The sequence below is a fragment of the Acinonyx jubatus genome, chromosome B3 (assembly GCF_027475565.1).
Source record: "Acinonyx jubatus isolate Ajub_Pintada_27869175 chromosome B3, VMU_Ajub_asm_v1.0, whole genome shotgun sequence".
Taxonomy (NCBI): Eukaryota; Metazoa; Chordata; class Mammalia; order Carnivora; family Felidae; genus Acinonyx; species Acinonyx jubatus.
In genome coordinates, this window is record NC_069386.1 from 29,670,488 (window position 1) to 29,689,260 (window position 18,773).

At 38.1% G+C, this 18,773-nt stretch overlaps 2 protein-coding genes across 16 annotated transcripts in view; one reads left to right on the forward strand and one right to left on the reverse strand.

Moving 5' to 3' along the window:
- Positions 1 to 2,805, reverse strand: part of PEAK1 (pseudopodium enriched atypical kinase 1) — a 310,300-nt gene extending 307,495 nt beyond the window's left edge. For all 10 annotated transcript variants that reach the window (XM_027067830.2, XM_053223700.1, XM_027067828.2 and 7 more), the window contains exon 1: positions 2,628 to 2,805. The gene's annotated coding sequence lies outside the window, so the exon portion shown is untranslated. The remainder of the gene's footprint in view (positions 1 to 2,627) is intronic.
- A 494-nt stretch (positions 2,806 to 3,299) lies between these two features.
- HMG20A (high mobility group 20A) overlaps positions 3,300 to 18,773 on the forward strand; it is a 67,613-nt gene continuing 52,139 nt past the window's right edge. For 4 of the 6 annotated variants that reach the window (XM_027067826.2, XM_015077289.3, XM_053223704.1 and 1 more), the window contains exon 1: positions 3,300 to 3,606. The gene's annotated coding sequence lies outside the window, so the exon portion shown is untranslated. Of the gene's footprint in view, positions 3,607 to 9,665; positions 9,717 to 9,780; positions 9,806 to 18,773 lie in introns of those variants that run through there. The other 2 variants (XM_053223705.1, XM_053223706.1) reach the window with 2 other exon arrangements.

An 18,773-nucleotide genomic window follows, 5' to 3' on the forward strand; every position in this document is an offset into this window, starting at 1 on the left:
GCAATCAAAATATTTGTCAAATAAATACGAACTATCTATTCTTGGCCTCAAAGTTCTTAGAATTTCTAGTTCTTCAATGAAAACAAACCAGCAGTGAAGGAGCCTAGACTTTCAAAGGAGCTCTAGTAATGAAAGGACTGGGGTGGTGGCGAGGAGTAGGAATTAAAGAGAGAACAGCAATGAGAAAGTAAAGCTCATCACACATATCTGCCTCTTACAGTGAAAACAGGGATTCGCAGCAGTGATATGGAACCTTGAACTCACACTTTGCATGCCAGGGGCCACAGTTTGGTTCCTAAATTACTTAAACAGCCCATCTAACAAAAGAGTATGATTTGGCAGGTTTCAACACAAACAGCGAGAGCCCAGCACCTGTTCCACTTAAACAGCACATCATTACAGTTAAAAACAACAACAAATCTCTCTCATGAAGGAAATGCTAATCTCATGATGCTTCACCATGGAGCAATTTAGAAGAGTTATTATATGAAATGTGCCAAAGCATGAATTTATGGCTGATGCTTATTTGGCAAATATGGTTGGCACTGCTAGATGTTGAAAAACATGTATGCAAATAAGCAAATAAAGGTTTTTAAGCCCTCAGACTTAAATATTTACATTACCATAAATGTACAAAGATAAATGTTTATATGAGTACACATATAATGCATTCCAGGAACATTTTTTAATGTGATTGTCAGAAACAGTTATGAAGTGGCATTATTTCTTTATGGGCCTCAGGATAGGCTTTTAAAAACAAATTCTGACAGAATGTTAATGGGGTACAAACATTAGTGAGGAAGTTTCTCTGTACTATCCCTGGGTAAAATGAATACTCGCCGTGTCATAACAGTTCAAAGCAATCATATCTTTTCCTTTTACCAAACTATTTTCTTCCCATCCTGGAACCCAGCCAAACATAAATATCAGCCCCTAAATGGGGGGTAGAAGATGGAAAGGAACACCACACATCACAAAGCCTTAAAGAAAATAATTTGACATTTTTTCCCACATAATATAATCAACTTGAAGTCTCCAAAATAAAGACATGATAAAATATTTCCCCCCTGACAGCTATGGAAAGATGTTTGTTTTTTCACATAGTTTGTGAGTTGGTCATAGCCAAAACTCACTAGCAATGGTATGAATTCTGCTTCCATTGTTAACTATTAATCTTTGGGCTGAAGCTGTAACTCCCATCTTTAAAGCCAAGAAAATGTACCATATCAGCCATTATAGTTTACTAAACAAGTCACCAAAGAGAAGAAGTGCCAGGCACTTCAGAAAGTAATTAAGGCAGCCAGTGAATTGAGCTATCTAGAAATGCTGTGAAATTACAGAAGCCATCATGAAGCAAGTATCCAAGATTGCTCATGGAAAGTTTTACCCCTGTGCATAATTCACGTTTTTCACTTCCACACTGCGGAGAGCAATATGGGTTCTCCCACTGCACACATTTCTACATCATTTATCAGGGGGAAAAAATTAAAAAGCTGTAGCTGAACAAAAATCAGTACGCAGGCCCAAAACAGAATCCTCAAGGCAAACCCAATTCAGGTGAAAAGCTGTTGACATACATCAGCCAATGACCTAAAAATAGCCTTTTATGTAAGTCTCCAAATATTTAATTCAACATAGAACCTTACCATATTTAACAGAAGCAGAAGAAAAATGTATTAGCTTTTCTATAGCAAAGCCAATAAAGATGAAATCATAGTTTTCTTTTAACTCGTCACTATCCCCTCAACGCCAGCCTCCTAATAACTCCATTCCAAAGCTCTCAAATTCTTAAACTTGGATATTGAAAACAAACAAACAAACCGGATTGCAAGAAAGTAACATTTAAAGGTGGGAAAGCTCCTCTTTCCTGTCGCTCTCAGCAGTCTTTAAGGTTGTCAAGGGAAGAAAAAAAAATCAAATTCTCAGACGGATGGTGCAGGAGACGGGGCGGGGGAGGGAAGGGGGTTCAGACCGCTAGTCCTCAACGCGGGAGGTAAGGAAAGTAGCAAGAACGGATGAGTCAAAGGGCAAAGGAGAAACAAATTGACCAACCGAACCACTGAAAATCCCCAAACAACCGAGCAAACCCGCACGTTAGCGGGCTCACAAGCCGCAGGGCCAAGTTGAATAGGAAAGAGCCGTGGGGTTTCGTCCTGGCGCGGTTGGTGAGCCTGCGCCGGATCCTCCTGGGTTGGGAGCGGGATGACCGTGTAGACTGAAGAACGAGAAGCCCTTCCTGCCCCACTGCATCCAGCTCTTTACAGGCTTCACTTTCCCCAGCAGCCTCCCAGCCGCGCCCGGGGGCGTCCCTCGTCTCCAGGTCCCAAGTTTCCCTCCTCTGGGGGGCGCCGAGCTACCGGGGCCCCAGCCGCCGCGGGAGAGGGCGGGGGCGGGAGCCGGGGGCGCCACAGGGCCCGGGGGCGGCGGGGCGCGGGGGTGACCCGAGATCCCGCGCCTGGCGGACGCACCCACCGCCTGGGCCCCCGCGGCGGCGCCACTCGACCCTGCGCCGCGCCCCCCCCCATTCTCTCAGGTCAGCGCCCTCACCCCAGAACGACCGTGGTCCCACAAATCGGCGCGAGAGGAGAAGGGAACCGAGGGGACGCGGGCAGCCCTGCCCCCGTTACCTGAAAGGAGCACATGCCGCTGTGGTGACCACCATTGCCGGCCGTCCCGTCCCCTTCCTGGTGACCAGGGCCGCCGCCACCGAGCAACTGACACTGACTAACAAGTAACTAACTACTCGCCGCCGCCGAGTCGGCCGCGCGCTCCCGGCCGCCCGCCCAGCCCACCAGCCTGCCCGCCTCCTCCCAGCCCCGCGCGCCGCCCCTCCGCGCGCACACTCTCTTTGACGAGCGAGCACGCGCGCGCGCACGAGCCCTCGGTACTCGGCATTCTCCCCAGTCTTGCCTCGGCCCCGCGGGAGGAGTCACGGTGAGGCCCCTCCTCTCGCGTGCCTACCTCCAGAAGATCAGCCTATGAGGGCGCCTGACTGGCTGAGGAGGGCGTGGTCAAAGGAAGAAGGCGGGACGACCAGGACCTTGCACCGAAAGCGAAGGGAAATTTTGGTTCCATTAAGTTCCAGAGAAAAAGGGCAACGAAGTACTGGCCCTTGTGGTGCCGAAGTTCCCTGGTCAGCCTGCCCTCGAATACATAATGTGTATTTTCAAGGACTCCAGTATATAGTAATTACCGATTTAAATCCCAATACTTTCTGCAGGCCTTAGCAATTAAAAAAAAACTACATATCCCAGAAGTCTCCGCGAAAATAAATCTCACCTTGCGTAATCACGTAATCCTTCGCCGCATTTGAACAAAATAATCCCTTCATTATTCTGAAGGTATGGGGAATAATATTCCATTTTCCTACTCACCGGAACAATTTTACATGCTACTGCGATAGCAAAAGTTGCCTATGGGAAGATGGTTGAGCGATTAAAGGGAAAGAGACGATATCAAAATAAAGTACTGCGGAGGAATTTTTTTCATGCTGTGAGACGTCGGAGTGAGAAGAGTGAAGGCGATTGAGAGGGGCTCAGGGAATTGTCCTCTGTGCAAGGGACTTTCTTTAGGCCCCAGGCCCCTGCCCACCCCTATCGTCAGCAGGTCAGTAAGCAAGGCGAGCTTCGGGGTGGCCACAGTGGAGGTACCCTTCACCCCTTGAAGATCATCTCTCTTTTGCTGTTGTTACTGGTTCGTCTCGGTTTGAGGCCGTCTGAATGGGGGCGCTTCACTTCCGGCTGGGGGAGGGGAGGAAGACCGTCCTGGGGGAGGGGGAAAACATAACCCATTTCCTGTGGGGGTAGGGTGATGGATTGGGGGTGTCCAACTCACTTCTAGTGCCGGTGAAGGCTTGAAAAGGTGATACTTGGTGCCATTTGCATAGACGGTATCTTAAAGCCTTGGGATTGTGTTTTACGTGAAAAGTTATGTTGTTCCACAAAGTTGTGCTAATCACCAGCCTCCAGTCAGAATTTGAGTTTTGTTTCCATGTGTAAGATGGAAAATTTCCTTCCCCCCAAATTTTTTTAAATGCCTTCATCAAAGTATTTGAAGACCCTTGTTAAAATTTCTCAGTTGTACAAGACAGACTTTCTTGTGTGATTAATGAATTGCCCACCTCTGCTCCCCTACTCAAGTCCAACCTTGACTGAGTGAGGTATAGTGGTGTTCTCTGCCTTGACATGCCACAGGAACTCTGTAGCTGCTCTTATAAGGAGGTGGTTCATTATAGGACTCAATGGTTTACATAAATTATGAGGTATTTTCGCCTTACAAGCGTGGAAGTATTGTACTGAAGTATTGAAATACTTGGTATTACCTCGACTGATAACCATTGTTATCTTAAATTCTTAGGCCTGTTTATTCTAGGCTACAGATTTTACTCTGTACCTGAAAACAAGTTCCTCAGCCTTAAAAATTCTTACATGTAACTTAACATAGAGCATTTGTGAAAGTTGTGCTTTAGTACATTTTTCCCCTTTATAACTTAATTAATTTCAGCACCAACTAAAAACTGGTATCTGCTCTTTGTGGTTTTAAATCATGGTGCAAGGCTCATGGTACTCAGCTAGATTTTAAACAAGTGGAAAATGTGGCTCACAAAGGACCAAAGATGAATTAAGACAGAACTTTTTATTTTTCCTACATTCTCAATGTTTTATAAAAAACAAAAACTATATGTAAAGTGGTAATAAACACAATTTTGATTCCTTGGCTGCTCCTTTCAGGTACCACTGTGTGTGCGTGTACTGAAGGAATCAAACTTTTTGGAGCTTATGAAATCTCAACTTTAGTAATTTTAGAACATCAAGTGAACTGTAATGTCTTTAAAGACATTTTGAAAGAGTAAGGCCTGTGTACTTTTTCCTTTGGGATTTGTTACCTAATCTGTCCTCAGAATTTGCAGCTGTTTTAATTATAGTTCTTTTAAGAAGCTATTTCATTTAGAGTTTAATAGAAAATGTGTTTTCAACTAAAGATTACAGTAAGGAAAATATGTTTTAACCTTCTGTAAACATAAAAACAAAAACACTAAGGCCCTAAAATCAGTGAGTAACCTTTTGAAAGACAAAATTTCTGCAATAATTGAAAAGGCAAGACATGATAATGTCTCTTATTATTAATTGAAAGTTAGGAACATGTAGACTGCCTCGAGCAAGTATTAATTAATTGATTAGAAAGTGTTCACTATCGTCCATATTAATGTAATATAAAAGAAAATATGATATGACCACTCTGATAAATTAACTATTAAACTGTAGTATTAGGAATTCTTGAAGTAAGCAAAGATTGTGGAACTGAATGAAAAAGATAGAGGAAATGTAGTTAAAATATTGATTGAGATGCAAAGGCAGTGTTGCCTTTGGAATCTGGGAAGCAGAGTTTTTTTTTAATTGGTCTTTATGCTATCCCATGGAAGAATTGTAGTAATACAGAAATAAGAAAAATCGGGGCACCTGGGTGGCTTAGTGGGTTAAGCAACCGACCTCGCTCAGGTCACGATCACGTGGCCCATGAGTTTGAGCCCTGCGTCAGGCTCTGTGCTGACAGCTCAGAGCCTGGAGCCTACTTCAGATTCTGTGTCTCCCTCTCTCTGCCCCTAACCCACTCGTATTCTGTCTCTGTCTCTCTCAAAAATAAACATTAAAAAAAAAAAATTGTTGATGCCTTTAGGGTATTCAGATTAGTTAGATAACCCTTTTCTTTTCCAAAAACAGTCACTGGATGTACTGCTCCCAAAAGTTTGAAATATTAAAATAATAGGTCAAAATTCTGGATTCCACCTCACTGAAATTTCATTGTTCACAGAGTACTAGATGCTATATAAAGTACGAAAGTGTCTTTTAGTTCTTTTGACCACCTTTCTTTGAAAAATCATGCTAATGTTTGACAACTCTTGTTTTGTTGTACGTTTGTTGTTTTTGGTAGTTTGCTTCTGACATGGGGTTGAGTAGTAAAGAGAATATCTTATCAACTTGAATGGTTTTTAAACTTACTACTCTGCTGTCTTTATCTCTATTTCAAGACCTTCAAGTGTATTCAAATGAGAATACCCCTTGCATGATTTTTCATTATGCCAGCAATAGTTAACTGAGTGCTTATTGTGGGATAGACCCTGTTCTAGGGACTTGTACTGTATCAGTGAGTATGGACAAATATCCATATTCTGTTGGAGTTTACTGTCTCCAAATGAGAAGTGGAATATTGCTCCCTTGGCATTCCTAAATAGGATTGATTGTATAATCATTGTCCGTATTCCTTCAAGAAGCAGCCCTAAATTTCATCTCTCTTGATCTTGATCATTAAGCCGTTCTAAAACCAGTTTTGAATATTTCAGCCTAGTTTTCCTCCAGACCATTAAAGCCCCTCTGTTAAATATGTAGTCCTGTTCATTGATACATACATCATGAACTTGCCATTCTGTCCTCCTTTATATAGTAAACACAAAAATGAGCAATAGAGAAAATAGGGTAACAGAGAGGTCTGGTTTCAAAACTGGTGTCCACCTTTTACTAACTGAGGTTGTTACCTTAAGCATTTTACTTGATCTCTCTAATCCTCAGTTGCCATAAACCTAAATAGGGTTGTTTGGTGGATCAGAGATATTCTGTGTAAATCACCAAGCACAGTGCCTGGTGTCAGGAGCTTAATGAACACAATTATTTTATTCCTAGTCTTGCTTCTGCTATTTTGACCGTTAGGATTTGACTGCCTGTGTGTTTTAAGCCTTACATGTCCCCAAAAAGTATGGAGATGCAGTGCTAGAATTATTGAAATTAAGCCTTCTCCTATCAGCCTGCTTCGTTAGCTATCAAGACTTTATTTTTTATTCCTTGTAGGAAGGAGAAATCTCTAATTTCCACGATCACTTTAGAAAATACACATACTAGAAAAGTTTTGAGAAAAGATTAAGGAATCACCAAAGTAATTTGAATCATTACAGAAAGACTTTCAAATGATTCTTCTAAACCTATTTAAATGCTAAGCCTAACATTCAAGAGCCTTCTCTCATTACCCATCTACACATTCCTAACAGGATTGGTCTCTGAAAAAATTCTGTACTGTACTTAGCCTTTCAATCTTTGTTCTTGCTATCTTCTGCCTGAAACACTTTCTCTTTTCCTAGGAATCCCTATCTATCAAAATGCCATCGTCTTGGAAGCCCTACCACCTTCAACTTCAAGAAGTATTTTCTGATGTCGGTCCTTCTCACTCCACTCTCCCAAGCATATGTACTCTGCCCATTGACCCTCCAGAGCCTTTTGTACTTTCCTTATGGCATTTAATATCCAGTGCTGCTGCTGCTGCTGTTTGTTTTTGTCGTTGCTATTTTTGTATGTAGAGTTTATGTACTGCCATAAAAGGCTGCAGACTATATCTTATTCCTATCTATGTCTGCTGAAATACCTGGCACAATGCCATTCACATCATAAGTATTCAGTGAATATTTGTGGAGTCGAATTGGCATTTGGGGTATGACGAAACTGATTAACTTTTATCCACAATTTACACATTAAGCGCAGTGACGAGCATACAACTCAAATATTTGCCAGATGAAGGGATGAGTAAGTCATCATTCTCACATTTGTGAGGATCTTAGGGTGTCAGTGTATCAATGAGCATATATTTAATGTCTAGTATATGATCAGAACCGTGAGAATTGATCCCTGCCCTCAACTTAATTGGAAAGAAATAAGTTGCAGTTAATATGTGTAGACTCTGAAGACTTAAGGTGTTTGAGTGAAAATGGAGTGGTCAGTATGGAGTTGTTTGCATTGTGAGAGATAACCCAAGCTATCTGAACTTGGAAACAATAGATTTGTATATCAAGAGGTACTTAACTTGCGTTTCCACTCATAGTTTGCATACCCAAGAGAATTAAAATGTATCCACACAAAAACTTTTATGCAAATGTTCATAGCATTATTCATGAGAGCCAAAAAGCCAATAGAAATAAACCCGAATGTTCACCAATTGTTGAATGAGTACAGTATAGCCATACAATGAAATATCATTCATCACTAAAAAGTAATGAGGTAGTGATACATGCTGTAACATGGATGAACCTTGAAAATGTTACACTCAAATAGCCAGACACAGAAAGCCACATAATGTATGATTGCATTTGTATGCGATATCCACAGAGACAGTATATTAGAGATGCCAGAGGCTGGAGGTGGGGATGGGGAGTAACTGCATATGGGTATGGAGTTGCTTTTGTGAGTAATGAAAATGTTCTGGAATTACATAAGGTGATGGCTGTACAACCTTGATACTAGAATACCTTATATAACAGCATTTTAAAAACCACTTAATTGTACACGAAAGAGATATGTGAATTATATCTTTAAGAAAGAAGGAGGATCGGGTAAGAATGGGTATGAAGGTTTCTGGCTGTCTTCTGTCTTAATGAAGCAGGCAGTGAGTCAATTAGTCTAGAAAGGTGTTGACAAAACAAAAAGACATCCTAGGATTTTGAAGGAATCTTCAGATTTCTTTTTGATTTGGTCAAGAATGTAGTATATAGTCAACTTGGTTTCTGTGTGAAGGTCATCTGAGTTTAGAGGGTGAAAGTATCAGAAGGCAACGGGGTCTGCTAGCAATCAACAGTGAAGCTAATGGGGAAAGTTGCAGAACAGAGACTAAGCAAAGATATTAGAATTTGATTCTAACACTCCTGAGGTGATAAGAATAGAAAATCTTAAATGAGAAGGAACCAAAGGCAGTGACTGGAGGGGTCAATGCAAATAAAGGTATCCATTTGAAGAAATGTTTGAGTACCTTTTATGTGCCAGGCACTATTAAGTAAAACGATAGCTATTTTCCTTATTTGAATTATTGTCTTAGGATAAAGTCTTCCGAGTAGGTTTATTCGTTTTAAGAGTATGGGCATTTTATAGTTCTCGATACAATAGTTATATTATTTCTCTAAAAGGCCATACTAATTTTTGATGTCACCAGCAATGTTTGAATGTTGTTTTTGTCATAAATTCACAGCAAGTTTTTGGCTAATTGAATAGATGTAAAATTAGTCTTTATTTTGGCTCTTGCTTTTTTAATATACCATTTTCTATACCATGGAATTGGCATCTATTGAAGCATGAAAGAATTCAAAGCCTTTATATTTGCTCCCCCCATTCTAGGACCCTAGAAATGAAACCAGCTCTAATTTGAATCAGCCTAGAAACTACTGTATTTTCTAAATGATACTCACATTTCAAACCACAGTTAGCCATGATTCCAAGTACCATTTGATTAACTTGATTCTAATAATTTGGTGTTGTAGGTATTAGTTAACTTCATTTTACATATGAGAAAATTGAGGCTTAGAGACCTCAGATCACTTGCCCACAATCACTTAACTAATATGTGATAGAGACATGATTTGAATGCCTCTCAGGTGAATTATCATTCTCATACTCCATGACCCCTCAGTATCACTACTAAAATTTTCTAGGGGCTAACAGAAGCTGGAAGAGAAATCTGAAGTGGAATTTGAATAGTCAGGCACCTACTTCTACTCATAATGAAGCAGTTAACAGAGAAGTTTTTCATTCGTTTCATTTTTTTTCTTGGGGGGGCTATCATGCATAGACAAAGAGAGGAAGGACTCTCTGTAAGCCACATTTTCAGGGCCCTTTCTGTTTTTTCCTAATAGTCAGGTACATACTGTCCCAAAATCTACAAGGGAGGAAAGGAGGATGAAGGCACTGGTAGGAAAGCAACTGCCTTGGAGTATACACAGTGAGATTCATCTGACAGTAGACGGAGCAGACAAATGGCCCTAAGAGAGTCCCACAAAGTAACTTTTAAAATAATAATTTCAAGGTACCTGGGTGGCTCTGTCACTTAAGTGTCCAACTTCGACTCAGGTCTTGATCTCAGTTTGTGGTTTGAGCCCTGCATCGGGCTCTGTGCTGACAGCCAGAGCCTGGAGCCTGCTTCGGATTCTGTGTCTCCCTCTCTCTCTGCACTCCCCCACTTATGCTCTGTCTCTTTCTGTCTCTCAAAAATAAATAATCATTAAAAAAATAATAATAACTTCAAGTCTAACCTGGTAACAAGGTTAATACGGTATTCAGATCATGGTAGGTGTTAGCAAAAGAAGAGAGATTCTTTCATTTTTATTCAAGTATAGTATATTCACTAAACTAATTTAAGATTAGGAAAATTAAACAAGAGATGCCATGTTCCAGTACTGGCTTTTAGTAAGATAAAACATAGTCCAAAGACAGTTAAGGCCCAAAATTATGCACCAAGCAAATGACACAGTTGGTGCCAGAATATACACCTCCTGCTTCCCAGCACATTTTACTGGGAAAATAATTTTTTCAGTATATAAATTGACTGAAGTAATGGACAACAATAACGTGTGTGGTCATTTTGTAGTTTATATGTATAATTTTTCTTTATAATTTATTATCCTTAAGAGAGATCATTTCTCTGTATATCTTCAAACAATAATAATAGAGATCCACACACCAGATTACTAAATATTAGAATATTAGGTTAGAATAAGGGATACTGAAGATCAAGTTAAACCCTGGTGTATCAATCTCTCTGTAAATTACACCTAAATAATATTTATCTGTATCCGGTGTTACATTGATGAGGGTGAGAAACATATCTTTTGAAAACTTACGCAGTAACATTATTCACAAAAAATTATGATGTATATGTTTGTGTATTTGTATTCAAGCATTGGAATTTTCAAAACAGCCCAGTCCTTTTTCCATCCCTACTCCTTTAAGTGAAACTAATACCCCTCCTTCACAAGAAATAATATCCAGATCCTCTACTTTTTTCTTTCTTAGCCTCAAAATGTGTATCTTTATTCTCTTTCCCATCTCCACACTTCTTTCATTCCTGTACACCATCACTTTAATTCCTATTCTCTTAACACAGACCTTTCATTTTTGTTGCTGGTGGTTATCACAATTACCACAACTCTTTGGGGAAACAATATAGCTGTTTTATAAGCAGTAATAAAGTGTTCATAGTCTTGAGCCAGTAATTGCACTGATAGGATTTTATTCTGAGAAAATACTTCAAATAAGGAAAATAGTTAAAGGCACAAAAGTCAATAACACTGATATCTGTCTAAAAAAGTGGAAACCTTCTAACTATCCAACAATAAAGAAATGGTTGAGCAAATTATTATCTATCTGTTCAGTAGGCTCTTAGACATTTTTCACAATAGCTTCTTTTAAAATACATAGAAAAATGTCTTAAGAATTTTTTGTCAAAGTTTTTTTTCAAAAAAGGAAAAAAATAAATAGAAGAAAACAGTAGAAAATTTATGTGATTTGTATATATTTCTGAAGCATTTGTTTTTCCTGTATAATAACTGACATTTATTGAACATTTACTGGTGTCAGGCACAGTACTAAGGCAATATTATGGAAGTAGTGTTGAGTAGTTAGTAAGAAAAGTGCTCTAGAGTCAAATTCTAGCTCCATCACTTACTACTATGTGACCTTGAAAGGGAAATGGGAGATAATAACCGTATCTACATTAAATCCACATAAAGTGCCTGTCACATAGTAAGCCCCCAGTAAGTGTTTTTGTTACTAGACTTTTTACAGATATGCTTCATTTAATCTTCACACCCTTATAACAACTTTATAAGGTAGTATTTTCATTTTAGATAAAAGAAAATTGAAACTCAGAATGTTTAAATATCTAGGTTAAGTAACTTGCTAAAGTCACAGCTGGTAGACCGTAGAGATTTAGTTGAGAACCTTGCTATGACTTCCACTTCTGGCTTTGAAGGAGTAGGTTGCTACAGACTAATGCTTTTGGTGAGAACAACATGAAAAGGCAAATATCAAAAAAGAAAAAGAAAAAAAGCATCAGAGACATACTAAGATAGCCAGGACTTAAGAAACCAAAATTATGGAGCCCAGGGAACTGCAAAGCATATGTTCTATGCTTCATTTTTTCCCTGTAGGAATTTGCTTAATTCATAGTACAAGAGAAGAAATTATGAAACTTAGCAGATGATTCTGCTAGAAGTAGAGGAACAAGTGTAGGGCTAGGTACACAAAAATTGGGGTTTAGGGATCCCTGGGAGGCCAGGACTGAAGGGCCAGAATCCTAGAAGAGAAGGTTAGGCACTAAGAAGTGATTTTTTAAATTTATTTTTCCCTCAAGGTATTTGTTGCGCAGAGTCAAAGGCTAAGAAGCTAAGCACAAAACCCCTGAAAAGCAGAGTGAAATTTTTGTCCATTTCATAATGTTAAGAAACAAAAGTTAAAATTGTGGTCCCTCCAAGGAGGAAAGAACCTATAAACATCCCAGACTCTCAAGTAGGATTCCCTAAAGGACTATATACACCCTTAAGTGTTGGCAAACTAGAGGTAGAGAGGGAGCCCTACAAAAATTGCCACCTAACTTCAAATCAGTTCAGTTTCAGATGGAAATAAAATGATCTATTCTGTTGTTCCTCTCCAGAGGAGAGGATGATTTCTCTCTGAAGGAAGTAATATCATCCAAAGCTTCCATAATTTTTCATATACAAGATCTACCTTTGAGAGCAAAAATTATCAGGCATATGAAAATAGTAGGATTGAGAGAAAATGCAGTGATAACAGTTAAAGAAGTAATCCAGATTATCAGGCACAGACTGTGACTAGTAGATTTAAAAAAATAGATGCTAAGATAGATCCCTTGAGGGACCACATGGGAAGATCAAGGGAGGGTGCAGATAGAGAGAGCCACAGGACCTGGGACATCTGCTTTTATGAGATTCCATGGGTGAAGTGTTTTGGACTTCCCAGGCTAAGGCTCGACTCGTCAATTGAAACCAAAAGAAAAGAATTTTGGTAAGCCCCAAGGGGATCTTACCTAGGAGGCACATAAGAGGAAAGCCCTGGGAGGCCTTGTTATTATAAGGGCTGTTGGGGAAGTCATATGAGGAACTTACATTTATGTGTGACACTACAGGCTACTGTCTAAGGCATGTGCTTTCGTGAGGGGGGAATGTCAGTTTAAGCCCCCCGCCCCCGGCTGCTTGGCCAAACAAAATGGACACCAAGGCAGCGATACCATGGAGTAGCTTAGCTAAACTTTTGACATAATGACTGAGAATTTTCCAAAACTGATGAAAAGACATCAAGACGTAGGTTTCAAAAGTGCAATAAATCCCAAGCAGAATACATGCAAGGAGTACCAAACTTGGGCACTTTGTAGTAAAACTGCTGAAAGTATCCAGAGAATTAACGACCCTTCATATTCAAAAGAACAATGATAAAACTGTCATCTGACTTCTTAACAGAAATAATGGAGGTCAAAAAAACAGAGGAATGAAATCTTTAAAGTGCTTAAAAAAATAATTGTTTATCAGTCTAAAATTCTATTCCCAATGAAAATGTTGTTCCAAAGTAAATGAGACATAAAGAGATTTCCAGAAAAATAACTGAAACAACTTATTACATGTAGACTGTTACTGATGGATACAGCCACATTAATATTGACTATATAAAACAATAATGTCTTTTGGGGTTTTAACTATATATAAATTTAAAATGTATGATAATTGTAACACAAAAGGTGGGATCAGTGTAAATGGAAATGAAATATACTAAGGTCCTAGCATTGTCTGGGAAATACAGTTACTAATGTTTTATTAGACTAAAATAAGTCAATGATGTTTCTCTTGTATAACCAATAAAAGAACACTAAATGAATGTATACCTAAGAGAAAAACAGAATAAAAAGTTAGTAGATTAATCCAAAAGAAGGAAAGAAGAGAAAAAGAACATATAACAGATGAGACAGAAACAATAACAACATAATAGGTAGAAACCAAATTTTATTTAAAAAATAATTAAAACACAATCATTGTCAGATTGATTTGTTTTTAATCCAACCATGTACTGCTTATGAAAGACACACTGTAAATGTAAAGACTCAGAATGACTGGAAGTAAAAGAATGGAAAACATATGTCATATAAACACCAAACAAAATATACATGGTATAATATATAATATATATTAATAGCAATATACAGTAGACCTGAATACAAGAATGACTAGAAATAAGAATATTTCATAATTATAAAGGGGTCATTTTTTTAAGATTTTTTTAAGTAATCTAACCTCGACACGGGGCTCAAACCCATAACCCCAAGATCAAGAGTCTCACACTTCACCGATAGCCAGCCACACACCCTAAAAGGGTCATTCTGTCAGCAATGTAAGGGCTGTAAGTTTGTACGTGTCTAGTAATACAGCTTCAAAAATTTTTTTTTCAAGTTCATGCACATCTTTTGCCAAAATAGATCATATGATGGGCCATAGAGAAAGCCTCAACCAGTTCAATCCAGAATATGTTATCTAACCACAGTAGAATTAAGTAAAAATAGATTATAGAAAAGTAGCTAGTAAACTCCCCACAAAATACATTTCCAAATAACCCTTTGAATCAAAAAGAAAGCACTATGGAATTAGAACATATTTGCAACAGAATGATAATGAAAATATAGTATATCTAAATATATTTGAATCTTCTAAAGCTATATTTGATAGGAAATTTGTAGGTATAAATGCATGTATTAGAAAAGAAAAAGTCAAAAATCAGTGATTTAAATATCCATCTCAAGAAAATGGGAAAAGAACAGCAAATTAAACCCAAAGTAAATAGAAAAAAAATTATGAAATGTAGAAATTAATGAAATAGAAAGCAAATGCACAATAGGAAATATCAACAAAGCCAAGTTTGTTCTTTAAAAAATCAGTAAGATGCGCAGACTTTTATCAATACTGATCAAGAAAAAAAGAGAACACAATGTTAGGAACGAAAAAGAAGACATTTCTCTACAAATTTTACAGATGTTAAAATGGTAAGAGATATTATAAACAACTTTATGCAAGCAGAGTTAAATTTTAGGTGAAATGGTAAACATACTTTACCAAAATTGGCACATTGAAGAAATGGAATATATGAATACTGTCTGTTAAAAATGTTGAATCCATTCTTTAAATTTTGTTTGCAAAGAAAACCATACCTAGGTGACTTTACTGGTGAAATCTGATAAATGTTTAAAGAACAAATAACTCCAGTCCTACTCAAAATAGAATCCAACTTGTTTTCTGAAATCAGCAAAGCCATGATGCCAAAACCCAACCATGACATTTGGAGAGAAGATATTTACACGCCAGTCTTTCATGGACCAAGTAATACATTTGTATTACTTGGGAATGTAGAAAGTCCAAAAGAATCTACAAATTATTAGAATTAATAAATGAATTTAGCAAGGCTACTTGATGTAAGGTCAAAATACAAAATTTATATACAAGCAACAAAAATTTAGAAAATGAAATTTATAAAAACAGTACCATTTACAGTTGAATAAAAAAAAATCGAACTTAAGTCTTGCAAGACCTTTTGACAGAGACTTTGACAGAAATTAAGAGCTAATAATCTGTAGTCACATTGGGAAACTCAGTACTGTGAAGATTAACTCCTTCCCAAATTGTTTTATAGCTTAAGTAGAATCCTAAAAAAATGCCAGGTATAGGGTAGAAAGAGGAAGTGATAAATTGATTTCATTTTTTAAGTTTATTTTGAGAGAGAATGCACGTGCATGAGCGGGGGAGGGGCACAGAAAGAAGGAGAAAGAGATAATCCCAAGCAGGCTGTACAATGCCAGCACGGAGCCTGACACGTGTCTCAAACTCAGGAACCACAAGATCATGACCTGAGCCGATATCAAGAGTCAGATCTCAACTGACTGAGCCACCCAGGCACCCCACAAATTGATTTTAAAATCCATATGGACATGAAAAGGACTAAGAGTAGTTAAGAAATCTTAACAAAGCTGGATGACTTTCATTACCAAGTGACAGGGTTTACTATAAAGCTACAGTTATTAGCATCATATTTGCACAGAGATAGACAAATGGATCTATGGAACAAAATAAAGAGTCCAGAAACATTGTACCATATATGTGATTACTTATGACAGCAAAGGCACTGCAATACAGTAGGGAAAGAATGGATTTTTCAATCAATAGTGCTGGGTCATGTGGGGAGAAAAAAAATGAATCTTGATTCCTGCCTCACAACAAGAATCAATTCCAGTTGGGTCATAAATCTAAATGTTAAAGATAAAATTTTAGAGAAAAACTGAAAATATTCTAACAATCTTGGAATAGGTAAAGATCCAAAAAGGAAGGAGAAGATTGATTAATGGGACTTTATTAAAATTAAGAAATTCTGTTCATCAAATGACACTATTATAAGAGTGAACAAACAAGTCACAGAGTGAGAAGACAGACTTGTAATCCATGTATCCAGTAAAGGACTTGTGGTACTCTTTAAAATCAGTAAGAGAAAAAAAGACCATCAAATTTCAAAAAGGACAAAATACTTGAAAGGTGCTCCACAAAAGAAATTATCCAAAGACCAATATGCATCCATTAATTGTTAATCATTGAATAAATTCAAATCAAAACCATAGTGAGATACCACTGCATACCTATGAAATGGCTAAAATTTTAAAAGACTGACAATGTCAAGTACTGTTGCTGTGGAACAACTGAAACTCATGCTACTGGTAGATGTGTATGTAAATCATTATAACTATTTTGGAAGTCACTTTGGCTATATATTCTAAAAGTAAACATACATGTATCCTCTAATCTAGCTATGCCTGGTGCATACCCAACAAAAATCTATACATACATTCACCAAAGGCAAGAATGAACAAGGGTATTCATAGTAACATTATTAATAGCCTTAATAGCAGAAAGAGTGAATAAATTATTATTGTAACAACATGGATGATTATCAAGCATATTGCTGAACAAAAGAAGCCAGACAAAGATTAATATATAGTGTATGGATTAAGTTCAAAAATGAACAAAACAAATTTATGGTGTTAGAACTCACACTAGTTACTTTTATGGGGATAGAGAATGGGAGGGGTTACAAGGCAAGTGAAAGTCATACTTTTCACAAGGTATGCACTTACAATTTGTATCATTTAGTTTACTTAACCTCTTCCAAATGATTTTAAGGGTTATGTTATTTTTCTAGACACCCCACACACTATTTACACCTACCACTCCATCAAAAGGGTTCTTGCCAGATCACTAGTAACTTCCATGTTGCCAAAAAACAGACATTTTTCACATTCTCATGTTACCTCAGCAACATTTGGGTTTATCTTTTTTTCTTCAAGTACTCTGACCCATTCACTCCTGGTTTTCTGACTGCCTCTGTTCATGTCTTTTGGGACACCTTAGCGAACTCCTCTGTTCATCTTCTAATTAAGGAGTTCCTCGGGACTCAATACTCTTATTCTACCATCTCTCCCCAGGATATCTCTTACATTCTTGACTTAAAATACCAGCTACCATATGTGCTGAAAATTCCTAAATTCCTATCTCCAGTCCAGACTTCTGAGCTCTAGGGTCTCGTAGCCAGCTTCCAACTTGATATTTATCCCAACAGCATCTTACAGTGAACATATTCAGTGTTAAGCTCTTGTTCCTTCTGTATTTCTACATCTTTGGTCTTCCTGATGTCTAGAAATCTGAACTCCAAAAATATTTACTAACTTCCTAATTAAACATCTTGTATCATTCTTAAGACCTTTCATACCATGCACATGCGCATGCATGAACATACACAAACACACGCCCATCCAGACCACTACTAGATTATATTGATTTTGCTTCCTAAATAGATCTTGAATTCACCCTCTATGCTACATCTCCACTCCCAGCACCCTATTTCAAGCCACCATCGTTTTGTGGTAGACTATTGCAATAGCTTACAACTAGTCTTTTTTTTTTTTTAATATTTGTTTATTTATTTATTTGGGGAGGAGGGTAGCAGACAGGGAATCCCAAGCAGGCTCCACATTCAGCACAGAGCTCAATGCAGGGCTTGATCCCACGACCATGAGATCATGACTTGAGCCAAAATCAAGAGTCGGACACTCAACCAGCTGAGCCACCCACGCGCACCACCAATGGATCCTTCTAGATCCATTCTTACTACCCGTTAGTCCATTCTTCACACAGAACTTAGAATGATCCTTTCAAAAGTATAAATATATCATGTCTTTCCTTAAAATTCTTTCTAGGTTTGCTCTTATGCTTTGGAGAAAACCCAAATCTTTAACATAACCCCACATCTCTGCAGAATTTAGTTTTTGCCTCTCTCTTTACTGCTCTCCTTTCCTATAATTTTCTGCAGCCTTCTCTCACTTCCTCCAAAGCACCAAGTTCTTTCTCACCTCAAGGCCTGATAAAGCCAGTTATTCAGCATGGAATGTACCTATTTAACATTCCACTCCCCCTCCTTGGAGAAGTGCCCTGTCTAAATGACAACTCCTATTATTTTATAGTGTGCTGGTTTCCTTCATAGAATTTTTTTATTTTAATTTTTATTTATTGGTCTATTTGTTTGATGTCTTTCACCTCAAACCATCACGTTTGTGGCAACAGAGATTGTTTTGTTCCCTGGTGTAGTCTGGTATCTTAAATAAATGCCCATGTTATGTGTTTAGTAAATATGGTAAATGAGAAAAGATAGCACGCCCCCTTAGGTAAAGTATAGGTCAGGAACCATTTCATATGTGTGCCTATACCCTGGGAGCATGAAGGGGTTACTTGTTCCCTTTGGTTTAGTCCTTTATTTCTTCAGAATTGCTCTCTGAGAAAGGCACCGCGTAATCATTGTATTACCTGGAGACCATTTTTGATGGTAAGTCAGTCTTCTCGGTGATGTATATTTTATGTGGTAAGCTGAACTGTC